Source organism: Dermacentor andersoni, chromosome 1 (genome assembly GCF_023375885.2).
Source record: "Dermacentor andersoni chromosome 1, qqDerAnde1_hic_scaffold, whole genome shotgun sequence".
Lineage (NCBI taxonomy): Eukaryota > Metazoa > Arthropoda > Arachnida > Ixodida > Ixodidae > Dermacentor > Dermacentor andersoni.
The window spans coordinates 379376313-379398496 of record NC_092814.1 but is presented as its reverse complement, the minus strand read 5'-3'; the positions used below and the strand labels follow the sequence as shown (position 1 = coordinate 379398496).

Below are 22184 nucleotides of genomic sequence, written 5' to 3'. Positions count from 1 at the left end.
ACACACACACACACATATACACACGCACACACACACACACGCGCACACACACACACGCACGCACACACACAGACACACGCACACACACACACGCACACGCACACACACACACACGCGCACATGGTTATATTGCGCTCAGTTTTACAAAGACGATAATAAGTGAAGGACGGGACATGGGCGGGTGTAGCGCAAACTACCAACTGTTTAATACTGTTAAAGAACGCGCTTATATACAAAGATATGGCGCGGGCGGGGGGGAGATATAAAAAGATATGATAAGGGGACGACATGTGATCATAGTTCGGGTCGGGCATAAATCGTTCACTTGCACCCGTTCGCCCTTGCAAACTCGTAAGCACTTCGTCCATCGCGCTCATCGAAGCTGAGGTCGAGTTTGCCAGGGCGAACGGGTGCAAGTGAACGATGTATGCCTATATATATATATATATATATATATATATATACCGGTCGTTGTATTTTAACACTAAAAGGATTGCAAAGGATCCCTTGTGGCATGTTCAAAAATATACTTATCGAGCTGGAATACTCCAACAGTGCAAGTTAGTTACGATGGAAATCCACGCGCATAATTGAATATTTGCAAAAATAATTGTTAGCCTTTCAACTAATTGCTTTAATGCCCGTATTGGAAGACACGAAAACGAACCAGTGACTAAAGAAGGCACGTGCAGTTGGAACAAATTTTGAAACTTCCACCAGTTTTCAAATCAGCGCCATTAAACTTACTGTAAAAATTAACTGCACTTCCACTGACTCTTTAAACAAAATTCTATGTCATGCATTCAAGCTCGAAAGGTACTGGAACACGAATGTGTTTTGGCACAAACTTTGGGAACCCATATCTCATAATTTGTGTCATCCTCAGCATGCATTGCAAGTGAATATACCTCTAAAGTCATCGGCTGCAATTCGTAAGTTGCAATATGTGGCGTAAATTAATTAGCTTAAAGGTATACGTAGCAAATATGCCTTATTTCGCCAAACATTCACTTTCATTTTTCCTGCAAATCATGTCTGCCAGTGAGACTAATCTGGCTCAATATGTGGAATTGTGCTACAATTCACGGGTGATATGAACACGTTCTGATAACAGTGAACTGGACCAACCGCACACGCGCACATACACATCCCGCCTCTTTATGTGTCTCTCCCTCTCTCTCTCTCTCTCTATATATATATATATATATATATATATATATATATGTGTGTGTGTGTGTGTGTGTGTGTGTGTGTGTGTAAAATGTACGCGAAACATGCGAAACACAACTTTACTAAGGTTGTGGCAGGTGGTCGTGCCTTCGTCTGAGTAACAATAACGTGTGTAGGGTATATACGCTGGCACTTAATTCGGTATCACAATGCTTGGCTGCCACAGCTCATGTCACCAGTATTCGTAGGATCAGGATTACCAATATGTGCATAAATGTCGCCATATCACCAATAGTAAGTCAGGTTGTGCGATCTTATATATTTGTGAACTTGCACATTCCATCTTTGGAAGAACCGCAAATAAGAATGAAAGTTTGTCAATCCAATAAGAAAACGGAGCATCTGTGATATTCCAATCACAGAAACTAACCAAATACTTCGCAACAACTCACTGTTAAATTATTATTACTGTTCTGCTAAACAAAGCAGCTCAAGTAATCAGAAGTGAAACAACGACCAATCAGTAATGTTTTCCTTGAAACGGGCCATTTTAGATTTGTTTATAGCCCACAAATTATCCGGCAGCTTTTTCTTAAGGCCAAAGCCTTAAATGGCTCATGGGTCGGAAAACTGACCGTCCGGCGTTAAGTGACCAAAATTCGAGTGCATGCGCCACTATTTCTTGATCAATAAAAAGAAAAGAGCTCGATTATCTCTGTTCGCGTTGAACGGACACCCTTCTAAAAAATCAGTGTGGCCGTAGAAGTGTCTGCGTGGGGTTTTGGTGGTTTTGTTCTTTGCCAAGCAATCTTACACAGGGCTGATAATGTTCTGAGGAGTATAGATACGCCTGCGAGAAGTGGAAATAATGATGTTGTTGAAAGTTGGCGCTGTGTGTTTGTCTAATTTACCTTTCCGTGTCTCTCTTGTTCTGCCTGCGTTACAAGAAAGTAAAAGGCACTATATATACATACCCATGTAGCCACCGTCATGAAATAAATTGTGAGAATAAAACTAGAATTGAGTGAACCTGTGCTTGTGCCCTAATGGTCTTCATAGGATTTCCACAACCGTTCAAAAGTGTCATAGGCGACGCACAACCAGTGGCGATATCCGCCGTGGTTGCTTAGTGGCTTTGGTGTTGGGCTGCTAAGCACGAGGTCGTTGGAACAAATCCCCGCCAGGGCGCCCGCATTTTGATGGGGGCGAAATGCAAAAACGCTGGTCCACGTTAAAGTGCTCCAGCTGATCAAAATTAGTTTGGAGTCCCTCACTACCGGGTGTCCTATAATTAGATTGTGTTACTGACATGTGAAACCCAATAATTTAATTTAAGCAGTGGCGTTGTACATGCGTCCAAAATAAAGAACTAGAGAAAACAAAGAATAAGTATTAACAACGCAGTCGGATGACAATGTAAAAGTATGTAAAATCTCGTAGGCACGCAGGCTTTCGCCTTCATCACCTTTGGCGTATGCTAATGTGTCGGTCAACGTTTTTCCATCTCCAGACTGCCGTAGCTGTTTTGATGCGAAAGCATGAATTGGAAAATTGAGCGAGAAAGCCGCGAAATGCCATAAAAATGCCATCTAAATTTCCATTCGCTGCGACGCCACCCAAGGGGCGCAACTCGACGGAAAAGAGTGGGCGAAAAATTGGAGGACGCTTAAGCTTCGCCTTCAAGAGTGGAACGCGATAGCGTTATCGCACCCCGTTCGCACCGCCAACTCAAACGCCCTACGCCAGCCAAACGTCGCGATCGGCACAGATAGCCGGGCCCCGACGCGCCATGAAGGCGGACGCGATCATGGGGCGACTGGCGCGCCACGTGTCGGGGCAGCGCCGTACATTGCGAGGAGGGGATCTTCAGTGTTTGCCGCAAGATGGCTCTGCGTGTGCGCAGAAGAAATGTAGCGGAAACTTACTTTGCTACTCGCGAAACTGCGACTTCTGTAAGTTAAATGGTCATAATTACCGATATACACCGCAGTAGAACTTTCTACGGCACGTTTCTAAGGCAACACCGCATTCACTAGACTCGATTTTGTCCCGTTTTGAAGGAACGAACTCGTGGCTGAGTGATAGCGTCTCCGTTTCGCACTCCGGAGGCCCTGGATCGATTCCCACCAGCCCATCTTGCAAGATGTTTTTTATTTATGAAGTGCCTTCTGGGATTTATCGCTCACGGCCAACGCCGCTGACGCCGACACCGGCTTTTCTGCGACACGAGCTCCTTAACGCTGTCGCGTTAAAAGGGGACGTCTCCTGCCAGGCTGGCGCGATAGTTGTTACGTGTGAGGAGAGAGGCCATCGCAGCGACGCCATGTCACCCTCGCTCTCGCAAGGCTGTTTTAAAGCGAAGCTTTCTTTGCCACTTCCTTCGAATTTCCCACTGCTGCTGCGGTGGGCTGCTGTCGCGCACAGCGCGTCGAGGGGTGGTTCAGCGCGTGTATATACATGACAGGCACGAGTAAGAGAGGAAAGGCAACGGGAGAAACTCGTTTTCACCCAACCGTGTTGAATGTGCACAATGCCCTCTGGAGCTCCCTGGCCGTCGCCACTTTAGCCGCTTGACAGCTGTAATTATTCGTGACTCTCCTCAGAAGCATTGCAGAAACCGCAGCGCTTCAGAAGAGTACGCATTTGGGCTGGTTGGTTTATGATTACGAGCAGTAAAACAGAGCTAAACAACAGGACGAGGAGAGGGACAGAGACAATAGCGGTTACTAACAACCAAGTATCTTTATTTTTTCAGTGAGTATATATATAGTCCGCCGCTATCTCAAAGCACAGAATCAACAAAATTCAGCATGCGCAATAAAAAAAATGCAATTAATGCGATAGGAAGGCAATCTCCTTCGGAAGGAGAAAAATATAGGGAAGGCTTACACATGCTTCGCCGCTAACGTGAATGTGGAAAGCTTCGGAAATAAGACGTGTGCGGTCATCGCGGTATTTTGACAGGTAGGTCACATTCATTGCAATGCAGTGATAACTGACTATCTCTAGCTCGTTCTTGAACTTTGTTTGAGTGTTCGCACATGCGGTCATTGAGGCACTGCCCCGTTTGACCGATATCAAAACGCTTGCATGAAACAGGAATCTTACAAACCACGCAGTCACCAACAAACCTCTGTCTGTGCTGATTTTTACAACTTTTTTGTTGTTCTCGGTCACCCGATTGATTTGATGGCACAGGCTACCTAACTTATTTCTGGCAGTGAACAGGGCAACCTAACGCTTGCCCTGCTGACAACCTTCTTGAAATTATGCGCAACCTGGTGCACATATGGGATGACCGCAACCATTTGCCGTGAGTGATTCTCAGGTTGAGTATCTGCCGATTGCTTTTTTTAAGACTTGTTGGGAGGCTTTCAGCGATGTTGGTTAAAAGCGGTACCGGGAAACCGGCGAGCTTCAGCCAGGCTACTTCCTTTTCGAAGCTTGCATCCACTTAGTGGTCACAAGACCTGATGAGGGCCGCCTTCATGCAAGATCTTGCAATACCGCGCTTGACTATCTTTGAGTGCGCGGAGGAAAACGGAAGAAGGCACTTATGAGACCGAGGAGCGTAACCCCAACATACATGATTGCTTGAGAACGATAGCTCCAAGTCTAAGAAACTCAGCTTGTTGTCTGACGGATGCTCCGTGGTCAATTCAAAGGAATCTAAAACTATGTGGAACAGGTCAAATATTATAGCAGCAGCAGGCTGCGCTTCAGTAGTGTTAGTATTGTGAAAAATTAAAAATTCATCGACGTATCGCATAACATTTGCGGTGCTCGGCTGGCTGAGCTTAGTTCCAAGATTGCGGTCATAGCTGGCTAATAAAATGTCGCTAAAACCAGGGGCTGTACATGAACCGATACACACACCTTTCTTTTGCATAAAAAGCTTATCCTCCGAGGAAACGAAAGTAGAAAGCATGTAAAACCTAAAGAGCTCTAAGAACTTGTCGACATTGATACCAAATCCATTCTGAAACCTAAGAGCACCATATTTGTCAATGCAATGGCCTACTTCAATGCATACATCTTGTTGAGGCAAAGAGTAATATAAGTCCTTGATGCCCACGGAAAAAGCTCGGACAGCCTTTGGAAATTCCTCACGGAGGAAGGTGCAGACATTACCTGGCGTCTTTATGAGGAAGAGGTCATCGATATCGAGGAGGCACAAAAACCTTTGCAGGAACACTCCCACTTGTCGTTGCCAGGTTCCGCGCTGAGAAACAATGTCCCTAAAAGGGCACAGTTCCTTGTGTGTTTGGCTCTGAAAAACACAGAAAGACTGGTTCCTCTGCAGGCCTTTATGGAGCAGGCCAGCTTGGAGAGCCCGGCTTTTTCGCAAAAGTGAACAGCCCTTGTTTTCACTTTCGCAGGAGCCACTCCATGCACTTCCTTGAAGTTGCCTAGAATGGGCGAATCTGCTTTGCTCTTGTACAAGCCACCAGGCATCATGACAAAATATCCTTCTTTGTCGGATACGAGCAGCTTGAGCCCCGCATCCCGAAGGACGGTCACTGTTGTGCGGAGCCGAACTGTGTTGCCTTTATTAACCTGCTGGGGCAGGCATCAACACCTTCTCTGATGCATCTGTCTGTTTCCGAAGCTTTCCACATTCATGTTAGCGGCGAAGAATGTGTAAGCCTTCCTTCTATTTCGCTCCTTGCGAAGGAGCTTGCCTTCCTATCGCACTAATTGCATTTTTTTCTCCCCTGTGCTTCCTGAATTCTGTTGATTCTGTGCTTTGAGACAGCGGCGGAATATATATATGGTGACTGAAAGAATAAAGAAATTTGGTTGATAGTCAGCACTGGTGTCTTTGTCCGTCTCCTCGTACTGTTGTTTAGCGTTGTTTGACTGCTCGTAATTGCAGCGCTTCCCTTTCTACTGATGTGCGAGGCCAGAGGGGACGCCGGTAGAACTGTAGAGAGGAGAAGAGGAAAAGAAGGAGAGGGAGGAGGAGAAGAGGCAGTTCCCATATAAGAGAGGGTGGGGAGGTGACGTCAGAAAGCAAGAATACGCCACTACTATACGACAGCGGTTGCGGAGAAACAGGATAAGCTAAAGTTCAATGTACGGTACAGTACGTTGCTGCTATTTCTGAAAAATAGGCCCCTTACAAATATGTCAAATAAATAAATTACGCAGCGCATGCAGAAGCAGAGCCGCCTTAATTAAAGTGCACCGCAGGGTCCAGGAGACACTACGGAAGTGGTCGACCGTCAAATGAACACTTCTGCGCCCGCCGCGTTAGCTTTGCCGCTATGCATTGCTAGTGGTCGTGGATTTGATCCCAATAGTGGCAGCCGCATTTCGATGAGGGCGAAATAGTAAACGCACGTGCATTAAATTTTGGGACACGTTAAAGAACATCACGGTGTCAAAATTAATCCGGAGTCTGTCACTACGGCTTGCCTCATAATCCGAGTGTGGTTTAGGAATGTAAAGCCCCTTAATCCAATTCAAGTTTATTACTTCTGCCACAATGGGATGTGCCATGTGAGGAAATGGATAAGCTCAACCCTCTCAGATGTTATAAAATATGGCGCACAACATTGCCTCAAGCAAACACCTCTCCCTGTGTGTTCTATGTACTACGCAGACATACACCAGTGGTGCACGCAAGGTAACGTTTAACATCAACTCACCACCCTCGTTGAAGAAATTAAGCTTTAGCCGTCGACATCAGCGCTAATTATCGTCAATCAAAGCATCCAGGGCGGAAAGCTTCGCTTACGTCGATTCCCATATTGCGTGGGTTCGCATATTTGTATACCTATTTATACCTGTTTTATATAATCGAGTAAGGAGCGTCTGAGAAAAGCGTTCCCGGACGTACAAAACGTTACCTATCGCAGCAACAGTAACGTTAAAGACGTGTTAGTGCACGCGAAAGTCAGCCAACATCTTTCTCCCGTAATAAAAGCATGTTGTCGCCCCAGGTGCAAAACCTGCAGGTGCGTTTAATGCGACACTAAAATTAAAAGCAACGCAAATAGTTATACACACGAACTCAAATCTTGCTTCGCTTCTAAAAGTTCGGATGTGATTTATATGCTTCAATGTTCTGTAAGAAACCATATATCGGTGAATCCGGACAATCAATGAAAGCCACATTAAACGGACATCACGCAAACACAACTAAAAAGCTTCCTAAAGCCGTCGCCGAAAATTTCAACCAACAAGGTAATAACTTTGATGAACTTAAACTCTTAAATCTTAAAGTCTAATTTCCGTTTTGAAAGACAAAGAGATTACAGAGAATCATACCTTATCCATAAGTCAAGACATTGCAACCAATCGGCATAAACGTTACAAAGGGAGCTTTAGAATCTATTCGCTATGCTAAATATCAAGCTACGGGCAACAACACCTAGTTCGCTTGCTTAGTGCTCTTTCTCCCCTCTTTTCATTTTTCCTTTTATTTATTTATTTTCAGTATTTCTTTTATTATATTTAGTTATTTTTTATTTTTTCCACGAGAACCGGTTTTCGCCGCTCCTTCTATTATCTCTTTCAGAGACACGACAGCCCACGACCACCAGCGAGACAAGTAATAAAGGGCTGCTGTGCACGCCCTTGATAGGGCGGCTGACACACGGCCGTTGACACGTGATTGACAGACGGTGGTGTCACTGGCCTTGTGTACAGCACTCCTTTTTTCTCAATTCTACACCTTCGCTTGTAGCCGCACCCACCCACATTACTCCCTCTCTCCTTTAGAAGAACCCCATCTATATTGTCACGTGGTCGTGACGTCAAAGAACACAGTAGCAAAACTGTGAAAGGCAAAAACTAGCTTTTATTGGGCGAACCTGTGCCCACAAAACAGGCTACACTTAAAGCACAACGAGAGCGGCGAACACAGTCGGCGATCGTCGTAAATCTGATCAGTGGGTCAAGCGCGTCGGCTTTTATAGAGCAGTCGTCGAATGTTCCAGACTAATCGTTTGGACCCGCGTGCCTTCCACAAAGTTCTACACCATTCGCGTTACGCGATGAAATCAGATAACACAAGGTTCGGCGACAACAGACAGCCGGGTAGAAGCATCGATAACTTTCCAGAAACGTCGGATACATGCAGGCGCGTCCCTCGCTGTGCGATTACAGTTGTTAAGCGGCGAAACGTGGTCGCCCGATAAAGATAAGTACACGTGTCAATACCCCCCTCTTAAAAAGCATCGACCCGATGCTGCAAACAAACGAAGGTAATAAACAAAAGCACTCGTAGCAAACAAAAGAACAAAAATGACGAAGTTCGTCAGCGTCCGTAAAAGGGTTTAAGGCGCACCACGTGGACCACTTCAGATCGTGCGCGGCGCCGCTGTGAATGCGAAATGCCGTCTGGCACGCCCTCATAGTCCAGAGCGCCAATACGTCGGATGACCTTGTAGGGTCCGAAATAGCGTCGGAGTAGTTTCTCACTGAGTCCTCGTCGGCGTATCGGGGTCCAGACCCAAACACGGTCGCCAGGCTGGTACTCGACGAAGCGTCGTCGGAGGTTGTAGTGTCGGCTGTCGGTCCTCTGCTGGCTCTTGATTCGCAGGCGGGCGAGCTGTCGGGCTTCTTCGGCGCGCTGGAGATAGCCAGCGACGTCAACATTCTCTTCGTCAGTTACGTGCGGCAGCATGGCCTCAAGCGTCGTCGTCGGGTTCCTGCCGTAAACCAGCTTAAACGGCGTGATGGTCGGCGCTGCGGCGACAGGTAGCGGCCTGGTGATGGCGAACGCGACGGTCGTCGAGAGCTCCACTGAGTAGCGGCGAGGTAGTCGGCGATATGGCGAGGTCTTTCGCCAATCTGTGGTCGTGGCGCGTTAACGGCGAACCGTCGGAGTCCCATCTCCCGGTATGGGCATCGGCGGTAGATGTGCCCCGCTTCTCCGCAGTGGTAGCAGAGCGGTGGTCGTCAGGAGCGCGCCAAATGTCCGTCTTCCTCGCGTAGGTGCGCTGGGCGACGGGTGGTCGTGCTGGCGCTGGCGGCGGCGGACGACGGAACTGCGGCGTGACAGGGCCCTGGCGCGGTCACGGAGGGGGACCTTGACGGCGTGCGACGGCAGCGTAGGTCATCGCTTGCGACTCAGGCTGGGGCGATACAGGGGCTACTCCAAGTTGTTGTTGGAGCTCCTCACGCACGGCGTCGGCAATCGAAGCCACTTGAGGCTGTGATGGTGGGAGCAGCTTTTGTAGCTCCTCCCGCACGACCGCTCGGATAGTCTCGCGCAGGTCGTCGGTGGCCAGTGATTGAACTCCGGCGTAGTTTGTCGAGCTTGTGCGGCGGTCGAATTGCCGGTTTCGCATCTCGAGTGTCTTCTCGATGCTGGTGGCCTCGCGAAGAAACTCGTCGACGGTCTTCGGTGGGCTTCGTACCATTCCGGCAAAACGTTCCTCCTTCACACCACGCATCAGCAGGCGGACTTTCTTCTCCTCGGGCATTTCAGGGTCGGCGTGGCGGAAGAGACGGCTCATTTCTTCCGTGTAGATGGCGGTCGTCTCATTAGGTAGCTGCACCCGGGTTTCTAATAGCGCTTGGGCTCGTTCTCGGCGTACGACGCTTGCGAATGTCTGCAGGAAGCCGCTTCGGAAAAGTTCCCAGGTCGTTAAGGTGGCTTCTCGGTTCTCAAACCACGTCCTGGCCGCGTCTTCCAAAGCGAAGAAGACATATCGCAGTTTGTCGTCGCTGTTCCAGTTGTTAAAGGTAGCGACTCTCTCGTACGTCTCAAGCCAGCTTTCCGGGTCCTCGAAAGTTGAACCGCGGAACGTCGGAGGCTCCCTGGGCTGCTGCAGCACGACGGGTGACGCTGGGGCTGCCATTGGGGTGGACTTGGTGGCCATCTTCCTAGTCGTCTCAGGCAAAAGTCCGTGCTCCGAGGGTAGTCCTTGCAGCCTGCGGCTACCTCGCTGGTTCTTGGCGACGTTGGTGTCTTCCGAGTGAGGGCTTGGGTCACGGCTTTGTGGGGGCGTCCGGTACATGAACGCAAAGCACCTCCACCAGATGTCACGTGGTCGTGACGTCAAAGAACACAGTAGCAAAACTGTGAAAGGCAAAAACTAGCTTTTATTGGGCGAACCTGTGCCCACAAAACAGGCTACACTTAAAGCACAACGAGAGCGGCGAACACAGTCGGCGATCGTCGTAAATCTGATCAGTGGGTCAAGCGCGTCGGCTTTTATAGAGCAGTCGTCGAATGTTCCAGACTAATCGTTTGGACCCGCGTGCCTCCACAAAGTTCTACACCATTCGCGTTACGCGATGAAATCAGATAACACAAGGTTCGGCGACAACAGACAGCCGGGTAGAAACATCGATAACTTTCCAGAAACGTCGGATACATGCAGGCGCGTCCCTCGCTGTGCGATTACAGTTGTTAAGCGGCGAAACGTGGTCGCCCGATAAAGATAAGTACACGTGTCAATATATACTGCGGGCAAGAAAGCCTATGTAACCTTGATGAAGACCAGTCCACTTGCCGAAACGTTGGCTCCTGCTTTCACCTTGTTTTAGTTTTGCTCATCGTCTTGAATTTCCATGTCCCGCCTTCCCCCTGTTCTCCCTCTTATATACCCCTGTCACACAGGCACATTTCAGTGCACTCGAGTGAACGCCCTCGGCCGCAAGTTTCATTCGCAGACTTCCACACGGGAACGCTTAGTGACACTGCAGAGCGCACTCGTCGGTGAGTGTGTTCGTAGAACACACTTCGCAGCGGTGAAGTGCGTAGCCTGGTTAGCAATGCGTAAAATATAAGTGCAGTAATATTGAAAGAAGAGTCAGGTGTAACATTTCATAACTGTGTTTGTTAAAATTTGCTAAGGCTACAAGGTAATAAAATGTGCCACACTAAAAAAAGTTAAAACAGCAAAAAACTACTCTCGCTGTCAGGTTGTTTAGGGCTACGCCGGCTAATGGCCGCGCAGTTGTTTGGCAGAACGCGTCGTCTGTACTGGTACTGGTCAAGTCGCCGTCGCTGCCGTCGCTTGTTTGTCAATGGTGTTTCTAATAATAACAAACTGTCTTTGTGCACGCAATTTCAAGTTAATATAGGCTGTGCCTTCTGACTCCAGATCGCCATCAATGTGAAAGAACACTTTCCTTACTCGTGTAGCGCGCCGAAATCTACTTGCTCATAGTGCACTTTAGTTTGCCCGTGTTAAAGGGCAAACCCACACGTTCCTTGTCCCACACCCACACGTTCCCACACGTTCCTTGTCCGCGCAAGCTGTCGCCCGCGTACTAACTTCGCCTGGGTTATCGTTATAAGGATATTAATCTATAACTAAACGAAATAAATTCGCAACGGAAAACGTATATGGTAGCGAGCTACGAGCCTAAGACCCCACACTCAGAAGCCGAGTGTCTTCACGGGTTTTCTTTTTACATATAGTTGTGATATTATAATCGCTGAAATATCTTGGCTACTTGATAGATTGCTTAGAATACTCTACTTAAAATAGGAGATTACCATGCTCACCGTCTTCACCCGCCGCTAGGGCAGCGATCACCAACACCAGAACGAAGCTATCCATGGATAGTTCCCTGACTTTTCCCTCGATTCCACCTGGCAAGAAAATTGCGAATGGTGGGGGGGCGAGAACTTTGCTACTTGCTGAATCACGCGCCCGACTGTAAACGGTTCATAAGCTGACTGTGTCGCATCGTGAAGCCTGTGTTTTATATAGCCAGTGCAGTTTGTCCCTGGGCATGCGACGCCGTCAGTAAGAGCAACGCCGCTGGATGGAAGTCGTTGCAGAACCATGAGTAACAGCTGGCGCCAGAAGCTTGACTACACGTGGCTTCCGCCGTGTAGTTTATCCTCCACACGAGGCGCAGTCACACTAATATAGTGGCAGTACCCAGTGTTTCACAATAGAGGTGTCTACTGTCACTATGCTAGTGCGCTAACAGTGTGTGTGTGTGTGTGTGTGTGTGTGTGTGTGTGTGTGTGCGTGTGCGTGTGCGTGTGCGTGTGCGTGTGCGTGTGTGTGTGTGTGTGTGTGTGTGTGTGTTGGCGACTCAGGTCACTTGGGCGTAACTCAGTAGTGTTGTAACCTTCCGCGTCTGTCGGAATGTAGCTGCAGCTGTCATCAGAAGTACCAGTCACCTCTGGTTATGTACAACAACTCCCGAGCTACACATAGAAGCACACATGAACGTATGATCTTGCTGCATAAGTTTATCCACGGCCATTCAGGCATCCTTCTTTTGTATCTTCGAGCGCACATTCAACCAGACAATGCCATCCGCTAAACATCGTTCCTTTTAGGCCAGATATTGATTGCTTTAAATTTTCTTTCTTTCCGCTTACAAACGAAATCTGGAACAGTTTGGGTGGTTTTCTTTGTGCATTGCCCTTTGAAGAGTTTCTTGAGCAATCGCCTAATCATATCACCTGTTCATTTGTTCTTTTTTAGTGTCATTACTTTTGCGGATACTAATATCTGTACCCACTCCTGCTATATGACACCTAATCCTGTCACCTGTTGATATGTTCTTTTCTAGTGTGATTTCTTTTGTATGTACTGAAATCTGTACCCACTCCTGCTATGTCTCAAAAGTAGAGACAGTCAAAATACAAAGACATCGTGCCGGACAAATGAAGTAACGACCTCATGCTCGTTATAGCAAACTTTGACATGGCACAAACAACAAAAACGCAACTTCGTTCGGCCGCTTCCGAAGTATGCAAAGTTTGTTTCAGCAGTGCATGTGATGGTGTAACCTTACCACAACAAACAGATAAACGTCTTGCGTGCCAACACAACCGAGACCTTGCCAGCGATGATGAGCTCTTGGCCAAAAAAGTCGCAGTTTCGCCCGAAAGAAAAAGCACGGTTGCGATAGCAAATCGGTACATAGCTATGCGAAGTAAGGATAATAATTTTATCGGCCGTATAATCCTGTAAGCATCGCCTACTAACTAAATTAACAAGCACGGTATCACGCGCGCACAGGTCAACAAGGACACACTCTCCCCATGACCGCGGAAGCTCGCAATTAAAACGCTGGAGTGTGGAATCGTGGCAGCAGCAGCGAGCGAATGGGCCTTCGTGCATCTCACTTCAACGCAAACGAAACGTCGAAAGCACAGCGCATACGAAGTTACCGGCACTACGCGCACTCCGGAAACATCGCAGATCGCTGTCTCAGATCCCTTTCAAGATACGGCGCCCAAGCATCCGCGCCGTAAACTTCAGCCGCCGGAGCAGAACACCGCCGGCCTTGCTTGCTGGCGCACACGATTGAGCTGCGTTCGCTGGCTCGCCTTCGTACACTTTCATTCGCACATACAGCATATGGCGCGCGGCAGCTTTTTTATCACCGTTGGACTTTATACGGAACCTCACGGCGACGCCGACGCCAGAAATGCGCCTGAAGTGTCCATATAATTGCTATCGCAATAAAAGTCAGCCTCGGAATCGCAAGGTTTAGATTTTCAATTTCTACTCGAGTATTGGTGAGGGATGGCAATAACGGACGCCAACACAGGGACCAGTGAAACGTTTGGCACGACTGCGTGCGTGAGTTCATGAGAGTTTGGTTTTCTCGATGACGCTGTATGTAAGTACATTTGATGCTTATTAGAAATATCGAGCGACGATTTAATGAAACGCAATTTATTAAAAACAAATTTCGGGCGTTTTACATGACAAAACCACTATATCATTAGAAGGCACGCCGCAGTGGGGGCCTCCGGATTAATTCTGAAAGTAGCTTGGGGCGTTGATATTAAAACTTTGATGGTATAATACTTGTTAAATAAATATTCGCGGTTTCTTATTGCTGGTTTAAAATTGACAACCTATTTGGAAAGTAGAACTTCAGAATGAATTGCATGTGATGACATAATGTGTATAATCAAAATACGACACAGGCATAAAGTCAGTTTATGTTTGCAGAAGGTCAAGCGCTTCGGTGTAGTTTATTTTTCGATTGTAACTATGTACGGCTTCTGGCCTCGCCTATGTTTTATGAGGTGCACCGAGTGAAAAAATAACTTCAGTTTTATTTTTCTGTTGTTACTTTCGATCCAGGCTGACTAGCAGCTGTTCTGAGCCGAGCATGGCCTCAATTGAAAACAGGAATAACAAGATACGGCACGTGCGAATGGGGCCATAGCCCGTGTGGAAAGTATCTATGTGAAGGGTTAACATGAAATTATTCGCGTATACGCTGATGGTTGAAACGTCAGTTCTCCATTGAAAACGAGAACATAATTATGCGTGCCAATAGAGGACAATTAATGGTTCCTGCGGTTTTTCTTGATTGCCACTATCCTTCTTGAAAGTCAAGTGTTAAATAACTTCCTCATATGGTGAGTCAGTGATCAGGACGTGAAACGGAAAACCCGCAATGCTTAAAACGGCATCAGATCTCAAGATTTTGCCGTATCTAGAGAAGCACGTTCGATGAACCCTGACAGTTCACTTATTAGCTCTCCAGTTTCTTATGTAATATTCCCAAATGGTGACGGATATATCCTTCGTAGGATAAAATGTGGGCATTGCATTGAACTTTAGCCAAAATCTCTTGAAACTTTTACCAGGGCAACTTACTCGCTAATTACGGCAGTAAAAAGCCGCTAGGACTACAAGAAAACGCAGTTGTCGTTAAGATGGCTACAAACTTTCTAAAGTAAGCGACTTCTCTGAGTTACCAGCACGGTTCAATATGAATGGTACCAGTAGCGAATTTTAGAGAAACGCCACTGACTTTTTCTGTCCTTCAGCCATATTATTGCCGTTGGGTTTACAGCTTTTTCTTGCGTCGACGTCACCACTTACTTCGCATTCGTGTGGCTGTTGTTTTGTGCTACAGCTATGATAGAACCGGCCAGTGGCATTATGCACCGCGCTGGCACTTGCTTGCATTGTTTTTTTTTTGTATTTTTTTTTTGCTACGTGAGTTCAATGCAAACGATGGCGATCGCCAGCAGTACGGTTGCTGCAGCGCCAGTTCATTTTTTTATTCAAAACTCTGCAAGTCAGGCCCCAAATCACAGCACTTAGTTTTATGCAACGAAATGCGAAATAATTATTCCTAGACGAAACGAAACTTTCGTATCAAGCAAAAGCCTGGTCAGTGCTTCAGTGTACACTGATACAGCAGGCATTTTGGCTAAAAAAGAAACATTGACCTACTAATGATGCAAACAATTGTGATCCGCTGCGTATTGAGCAATTATACTGTAGAAGGTACTTTCGTGAGTCATTAATGAAGCAATGTTTTGGCTAGAACTGAAGCCTGTCTGAACCGTAGACATCTTCTTAAGAACCCTTTTCTAGGAAAAGTCGTATTCCCTGCGCCACGCAAGCTCGCCCTGCTGTGTCCTCGCATTCATTCTGATGGGAGCAAGCAACGTGGCTACTTTAATGTACATGCCAAGCCGTACACAAAATGTGCTACCGGAGTCGTATATGAGTTTCCACCGTCTTGCGGTGAGACATATGTCGGCCAGACTAGGCGATGCGTAAATGAGCGTGCGCGGGAACGTGAGCTGTCACTTAAATGTAAAGATGGAGCACATTTGCCTAAGCACTGCAATTCACATAAGTGTGAGCCATGACTGGACAATATACGGGTTCTTGGAAGCAGCAAGGACACCGTGCCACGTGACTTTGAGAGGCGTTTCATATTAACGAGCGAGGTTGTTCTTGTATTAGCGACACATGAGTTTTACTTTTGCATGCAGAAAGAAGAATTTTTGGTAGCCGGCTGTGATTAGGGTGTTGCGTCGTTTGAGCTTTTTTGTATGTTCCGCATTCGCCTGCGTGTATATATTGCATGTGGCACAACAGAGAATAAACAGTCGAAAGTTGGTGCTCGCCTTGTTCCCTTCCGTCCATCCTTGTTTGCACCAAGGCGATCATATTGTTACGTGTGGAAAGACACAGATTAAAGAGGCTATATACAGGCTATTTACACTGGAGCCAGGCCGACACTCGCTCGCGCCAAGGGCACAGACCCACTTCGTCGTCGTTCTCGCGGCGGCTCGTCCCTTGAGCATCGCTCGATGAAATCGTAATACTACCCCCCGGCGGTAAAAGCGCCGTCACGGTGCTGTTAAATATCCAAGGCGCGTGGACAGTTGTAGGGTTTGAGTCGGGCGACGTCGACAATGTCACTGGTTGTCACAGCGGAGGACGTAGTGGGCGTGGCTAGAGCGATTTCGTTGGTGACATCGGTTACTTGGCGAAGCACGCGATATGGGCGTGTGTAGCAGGAAAGCAGTTTTTCACAAAGGCCAACTTTACGCGATGGTAAACAAAGCAACACGATTGTGCCGGGCACAAAATGGACATCACGGTGACGGAGGTCGTAGCGTTGCTTTTGTTTGCCTTGAGAGACTTGTAGACGAGCGCGCGCAAGTTGGCGAGCATGGTCAGCATGGGCGATAGCATCACGGGCATAAGCGCTAGTTGAAGCTGTGGTGGACGGAAGCACAGTGTCCCGTGGTAGCGTCGGTTCACGGCCATACAAGAGGTAAAAAGGCGAAAAGCCAGCAGTTTCGAGACGGGAAGAGTTATACGCAAATGTAAGTAAGGTAGAGACTGGTCCCAGTCACGGTGGTCGTCTGAAACGTCTTTGGATAGCATGTCTGTAAGGATGCGGTTCAAACGTTCAGTGAGGCCGTTCGTTTGAGGGTGGTAGGAGGTGGTAAATTTATGCTGTATTGAGCAGGCACGCATGTTGTCGTCAATGACTTTGGCTAAGAACGTGCGGCCATGGTCTGTTAGCAATTGACGCGGAGCACCATGAATCAAAATGATATCATGCAGGAGGAAGTCCGCAACATCAGTTGCGCAGCTGGTCGGAAGAGCGCGGGTTACTGCGTAGCGGGTCGCGTAGTCCGCCGCGACTGCAACCCACTTGTTTCCTGGTGTAGATTCCGGAATGGGCCGAGAAGGTCTAAGATGACACCATGGAAGGGCTCGGCAGGGATGTCGAGCGGCTGCAGGTAACCAGCGGTGGGTTGGGAAGGCTTCTTGCGTCGTGGGCAAATTTCACAAGCGGCGACGTAACGTCGTACGGAACGGGCAAGGCCCGGCCAGAAAAACCGGTGACGTACACGGTCATAGGTTCGAGATACGCCGAGGTGTCCTGCCGTTTGTGCGTCGTGAAACTCTTCCAGAACGGTTGAGCGGAGGTGTTTAGGTATGACAATAGGAACTCAGAGCCGTCCGGATGAAGGTTACGACAGTACAGAGTACCGTCGCGGAGGACGAAGAGGCGTAGAGTGGCGTCGGCCGGAGAGTGTTCAAAATGGTCGATGAGTTCTCTGATATAGGCGTCACGACGTTGCTCGTCGGCGAAATGAAGCAGCTGAGACACAGAGAATACACAAGCAGCACCGGTAATATTGGAGGAGTCAGGGTCGTCAACAGGGTAACGCGACAACCTGTCAGCGTCTTGGTGCAGGCGGCCAGACTTGTGGACCACGGAATATGAAAATTCTTGCAGCCTCAAAGCCCATCGACCAAGCCGGCCTGTAGGATCTTTTAGCGATGAGAGCCAGCAGAGAGCATGATGGTCAGTGACTACGGGAAAAGGGCGACCGTAAAGGTAAGGACGGAACTTCGCAACCGCCCAGACTACAGCAAGGCACTCTCGTTCCGTAATTGAATAGTTGCGCTCCGATGGTGTGAGGAGGCGCCTCGCATAAGCAATAACGCGATCCTGGCCACGCTGACGCTGGGCTAAGACGGCACCTACGCCATGACCGCTGGCATCTGTACGCAATTCTGTAGGGGCATCAGGGTCGAAGTGGGCGAGAATGGGTGGTGAGGAGAGAAGAGTGACGAGACGAGAGAAGGCGGCGGCTTCTGCAGTACCCCACGAGGATTGTACGCCTTTCTTTAAAAGATTAGTGAGGGGTCTAGCAATTGCCGCAAAATCTTGAACAAGACGACGAAAGTACGAGCATAGCCCGACAAAACTTCGAGCGTCTGCGGCTGTCTTCGGAACCAGAAAGTCTCTGACAGCGCGAGTTTTCTCAGGATCAGGCTGTACTCCGGAAGCGTCAACGAGGTGGCCCAGAACAGTAATTTGGCGGCGGCCGAAACGACACTTGGACGAGTTAAGTTGCAGCTTCGCCTTTCGAAATACATCAAGTATAGCTGTTAGACGCTCAGGGTCAGTGTCGAACGTGGGCGAGAAGTCGATGACATCGTCGAGGTAGCAGAGACATGTGGACCATTTGAAACCACGGAGCAAGGAGTCCATGATACGCTCAAAGGTGGCAGGGGCGTTGCGTAATCCAAACGGCATTACTTTAAATTCGTATAGGCCATCAGGTGTGATAAACGCGGTTTTTTCTCTGTCCATATCGTCAACAGCAATCTGCCAGTATCCAGAACGAAGATCAATGGAAGAGAAATAGCTGGAACCGTGGAGGCAGTCAAGGGCGTCGCCTATACGTGGGAGCGGGTAGACGTCCTTCTTAGTAATGTTGTTCAGATGGCGGTAGTCTACACAGAAGCGCCACGTGCCATCCTTTTTCTTAACCAACAATACAGGTGACGCCCAGGGACTCGAAGACGGCGCAATGATGTTTTTGTCTAGCATTTTGTTGAGTTCACTTTGAATTACTCGGCGTTCCGACGCAGAAACTCGATACGGTCGTCGGTGAATAGGAGTAGCATCGCCAGTAAGAATCCGATGCTTGATCGCGAGCGTCTGGCCTAAAGGGCGATCGTCGAAGTCGAAAATATCTCTGTAGGACGATAATACTTGGTAAAGGTATTCAGCCTGCGCAGAAGACAGGTCCGTCGCAACCATTTTCTGTATCTTGGGATCGGCGGGCAAGGCTGGCACGATGGGCTTGTTAAGCTAGCAAGAAGCATCGGTCGATAAAGTTGCCACGTATTGGTCGCCGAGACAATCAATGTTGACAAGGCAAATACCTTGCGGAAGAATTTGCTTTGCCAATCCAAAGTTAAAGATAGGCATGAAAGTGCGGTTCGCAGTAATAGTACGTATACTCTGAGGCACGGTAACGTCATACTGTAGTGGAATGTCGGGCAGAGGAGTGACGAGGTACTCGCCATCAGGGACTGGTGGGGAAGACAAGAGTTCAATATAGGCTATTGATTATAGCGGCAGGCGAATAAAGCAGGTGGGGCGTAGGCGGCACTGGGGTGCGTCAGAAGGTTCTGCGAGAATCGGCAACTCAAGGCGAAGGGTACTAGCAGAGCAGTCAATAAGAGCAGAATGCGCGGAGAGAAAACCGTGGCCGAGAATGAGGTCGTGGGGGCAATGAGCAATCACGGTGAAGAGGACAGGAGTGTGGCGGCCGGTGAAGCTAACACGTGCCGTACACATGCCGATGATAGGCACAGTACCACCATCCGCAACGCGGACGACGCTGGGGTGAGGAGCTTGTTCAGTCGTCGTCGGAAGGCAGCACTCATAATAGAAAGATGTGCACCTGTATCGATGAGTGCCGTGACAGGATAGACATCAACGTCACCGTCAAGAAGGTTTTGGTTCGTGTGTAACGTGAACTGAGGATTTGAGGGCAGGGTGGACAACGCAGCTTCACCTCCCGAAGCAGCAGTGCCTAGTTTTCCGGCTGGATCCGGGAGGCGATAGGCAACGGAGAGAAGCGACGGAGTTGCGGCGAACGAGACTGATGGCGTCGAGGTGAGGGCGAGCGGCTGTAGCGAAGGTTCGGGGCAGGAGCATGAGCGGCAATCGGTTCATGGCGGGTGGCATAGGGAACAGAAGGTCCAAAGGGTCGGGAATGAGTGGCGGTGTATGTCCGAGGAGGTGATAGCCATCGGTTGCGGCAGTGACGAGCGACGTGGCCGATGCTACAGCAGTGGAAGCAGATCGGCCTGTCATCAGGGGTACGCCATTCGGACGGGTTGCGGCGAGATGTGGCAGAAAAGGACTGCCGGGGACGAAGAGGGCTGCTAGAAAACTAGGGAACCGTTGGTGGAGACGATGAACACACGGAGTTGAGACCCATGTTCTCAAATTCCTGTCTGACGACGGCCTGAATCAGCGCAATCGTGGTTGCTGGTGGATCGGCAGGCGTCGCGGAGAAAGCTGGCAAACAGGGGGCCTCAAGCTCGCGGCGAACAATACGAGTTACGTCGTCACAGGGGGTGGTCTGACGCGGTCGATCCTCACATGTCGACGTAGCAGCAGTGTTGCGTAGCCGCGTGATGTGATGTGTGATACGGCGGCTCTTAGCTTGTTCAAGTTGACGGCATTCTTTGATGATGGCGTCGATAGTCGAGACGTGGCCGAAAACAAGCAAATTTAAAGCATCGTCGGCGATGCCTTTTAGCACATGCGACACTTTATCTGCTTCAGACGTAGTATCGTCAGCTCCACGCACCTCCACCAGAATGTTACGTGTGGAAAGACACAGATTAAAGAGGCTATATACAGGCTATATACACTGGAGCCAGACCGCCAGGCCGACACTCGCTCGCGCCAAGGGCACAGACCCACTTCGTCGTCGTTCTCGCGGCGGCTCGTACCTTGAACATCGCTCGATGATATCGTAATAATATTTATGGTCTACTGATCAATACTAACCGACTTGCCCAGCAACATGTACTTCAGGAAAAGGTCAGCAGTAAGGCTGTCAAAATCGCCCACCTGCACAGAACATACTTTCTTTGGAGGCAGACGAAAGCTTTAGGTATAGAGTGCTTGTCCCATCGTCTGGGGCCAAGCCCGTCGGCCAGCCCAGTTGCACGAAAACAGCTAAATGAAACAATTAACTGGCGGTCGTACGACCGCCAGAGTTACGTAACTCACAACATTTCACTGAATAGGTTAATAAACGATGTTACTACCCGTGCCATCCTGTTCAGTCAAACGTCCATCCACAAGCAAAATATACAAAACGCGTGACGGGGTCGCATTGCAAAAGGCGTACTTTACGAGCGCGCCATTCTGCAGGCTTGATGAGGTGCATTGCATTGCAATTGGCCGCGCCGTAAACGCCCCCGCTTACGTTGGACGCTGAAAGGAAGTATTTATTGATAATGATAAAATATTCTTGTATTTTTTTCGCTCGTCAGGCATATATAAAATGTATTAGAAATTTTATTTTCGTTGAATGAATCTGCCTCTCGCTTTAATTAAAAAATTCGTTTTTCTTCCCCACTGCTTGATCACTGCAAACATAGTCGCGCTTCAATCGCTGCTCCCATTACCGCCCTTCCTCATGTCGGTGACAATACGTACCCCACCGCCTTTCGCCCGAATCTTCACCACCTATTTGGATCGACGTTGATGCCACCGCGCGAAGCGACACCCAGCAGTCCCGAATGTGATCCAAAGGAACTAACTCCACTTATCGCCCGAGTCGGCAGCTGTCTGGAATTGGCATGTTGCCGGCGTTGGTGTTGGGGCTTCCGCTGATCGCGAGCTTGCATGCATTGACTAGGCTGTTGCGGAGTCAGGCTAAGCGATTTGCTACAAATTAGTTTTGGCACGGCTGGTGTCGCCGCGCGCGGTTGCAGATTTACGTGGAAGGTATGGCAATCCGCGCGGTGCTAGCAAAGCACGGAAAAAAATATTACGCAGAAAGGCTTTGCTGTTAATGGCTGAATGGACTGTTTTAGGCTGCGATAACGAATATTCCATCGCAAGTTAAGCCCTGACTTTAAAGAAGTGAGAAACGTATTTATTTGCACTTCTCTAATTAGCCATGTACTAAGCATATAAAAACTGTCCTAGTGACGCAAGATGATTCAGGGCCAAATGCCACTGATTGTACGACCGAGACTGCACTAGCTTTGTTTTCACGGCCCGGTAAGCATTGCACCATGCGGTAGATTCCTGGCTATGGCGTTGTGATGCCGAGCTGGAGGTCGAGGGTACGATCACGGCCCCAGCGGCGGTACTCGGATGGGGGCGAAATGAGAAAAACATTCGTGTATTTAGATTTAGGTGCAGGTTGAAAAACTTCAGGTGGTCAGTATCGAACAAGACTCCGCTACTACAGCGTGTCTAATAATGAGATCTCTCTTTCGGCTCGTGAAACCAAAGTATTC

General features: G+C 48.7%; 1 protein-coding gene across 1 annotated transcript in view; it reads right to left on the bottom strand.

Moving 5' to 3' along the window:
- The window catches only part of LOC126518490 (uncharacterized), a 48999-nt gene that overhangs the window by 11874 nt on the left and 14941 nt on the right, over window positions 1-22184 (bottom strand). The window lies entirely within an intron of this gene.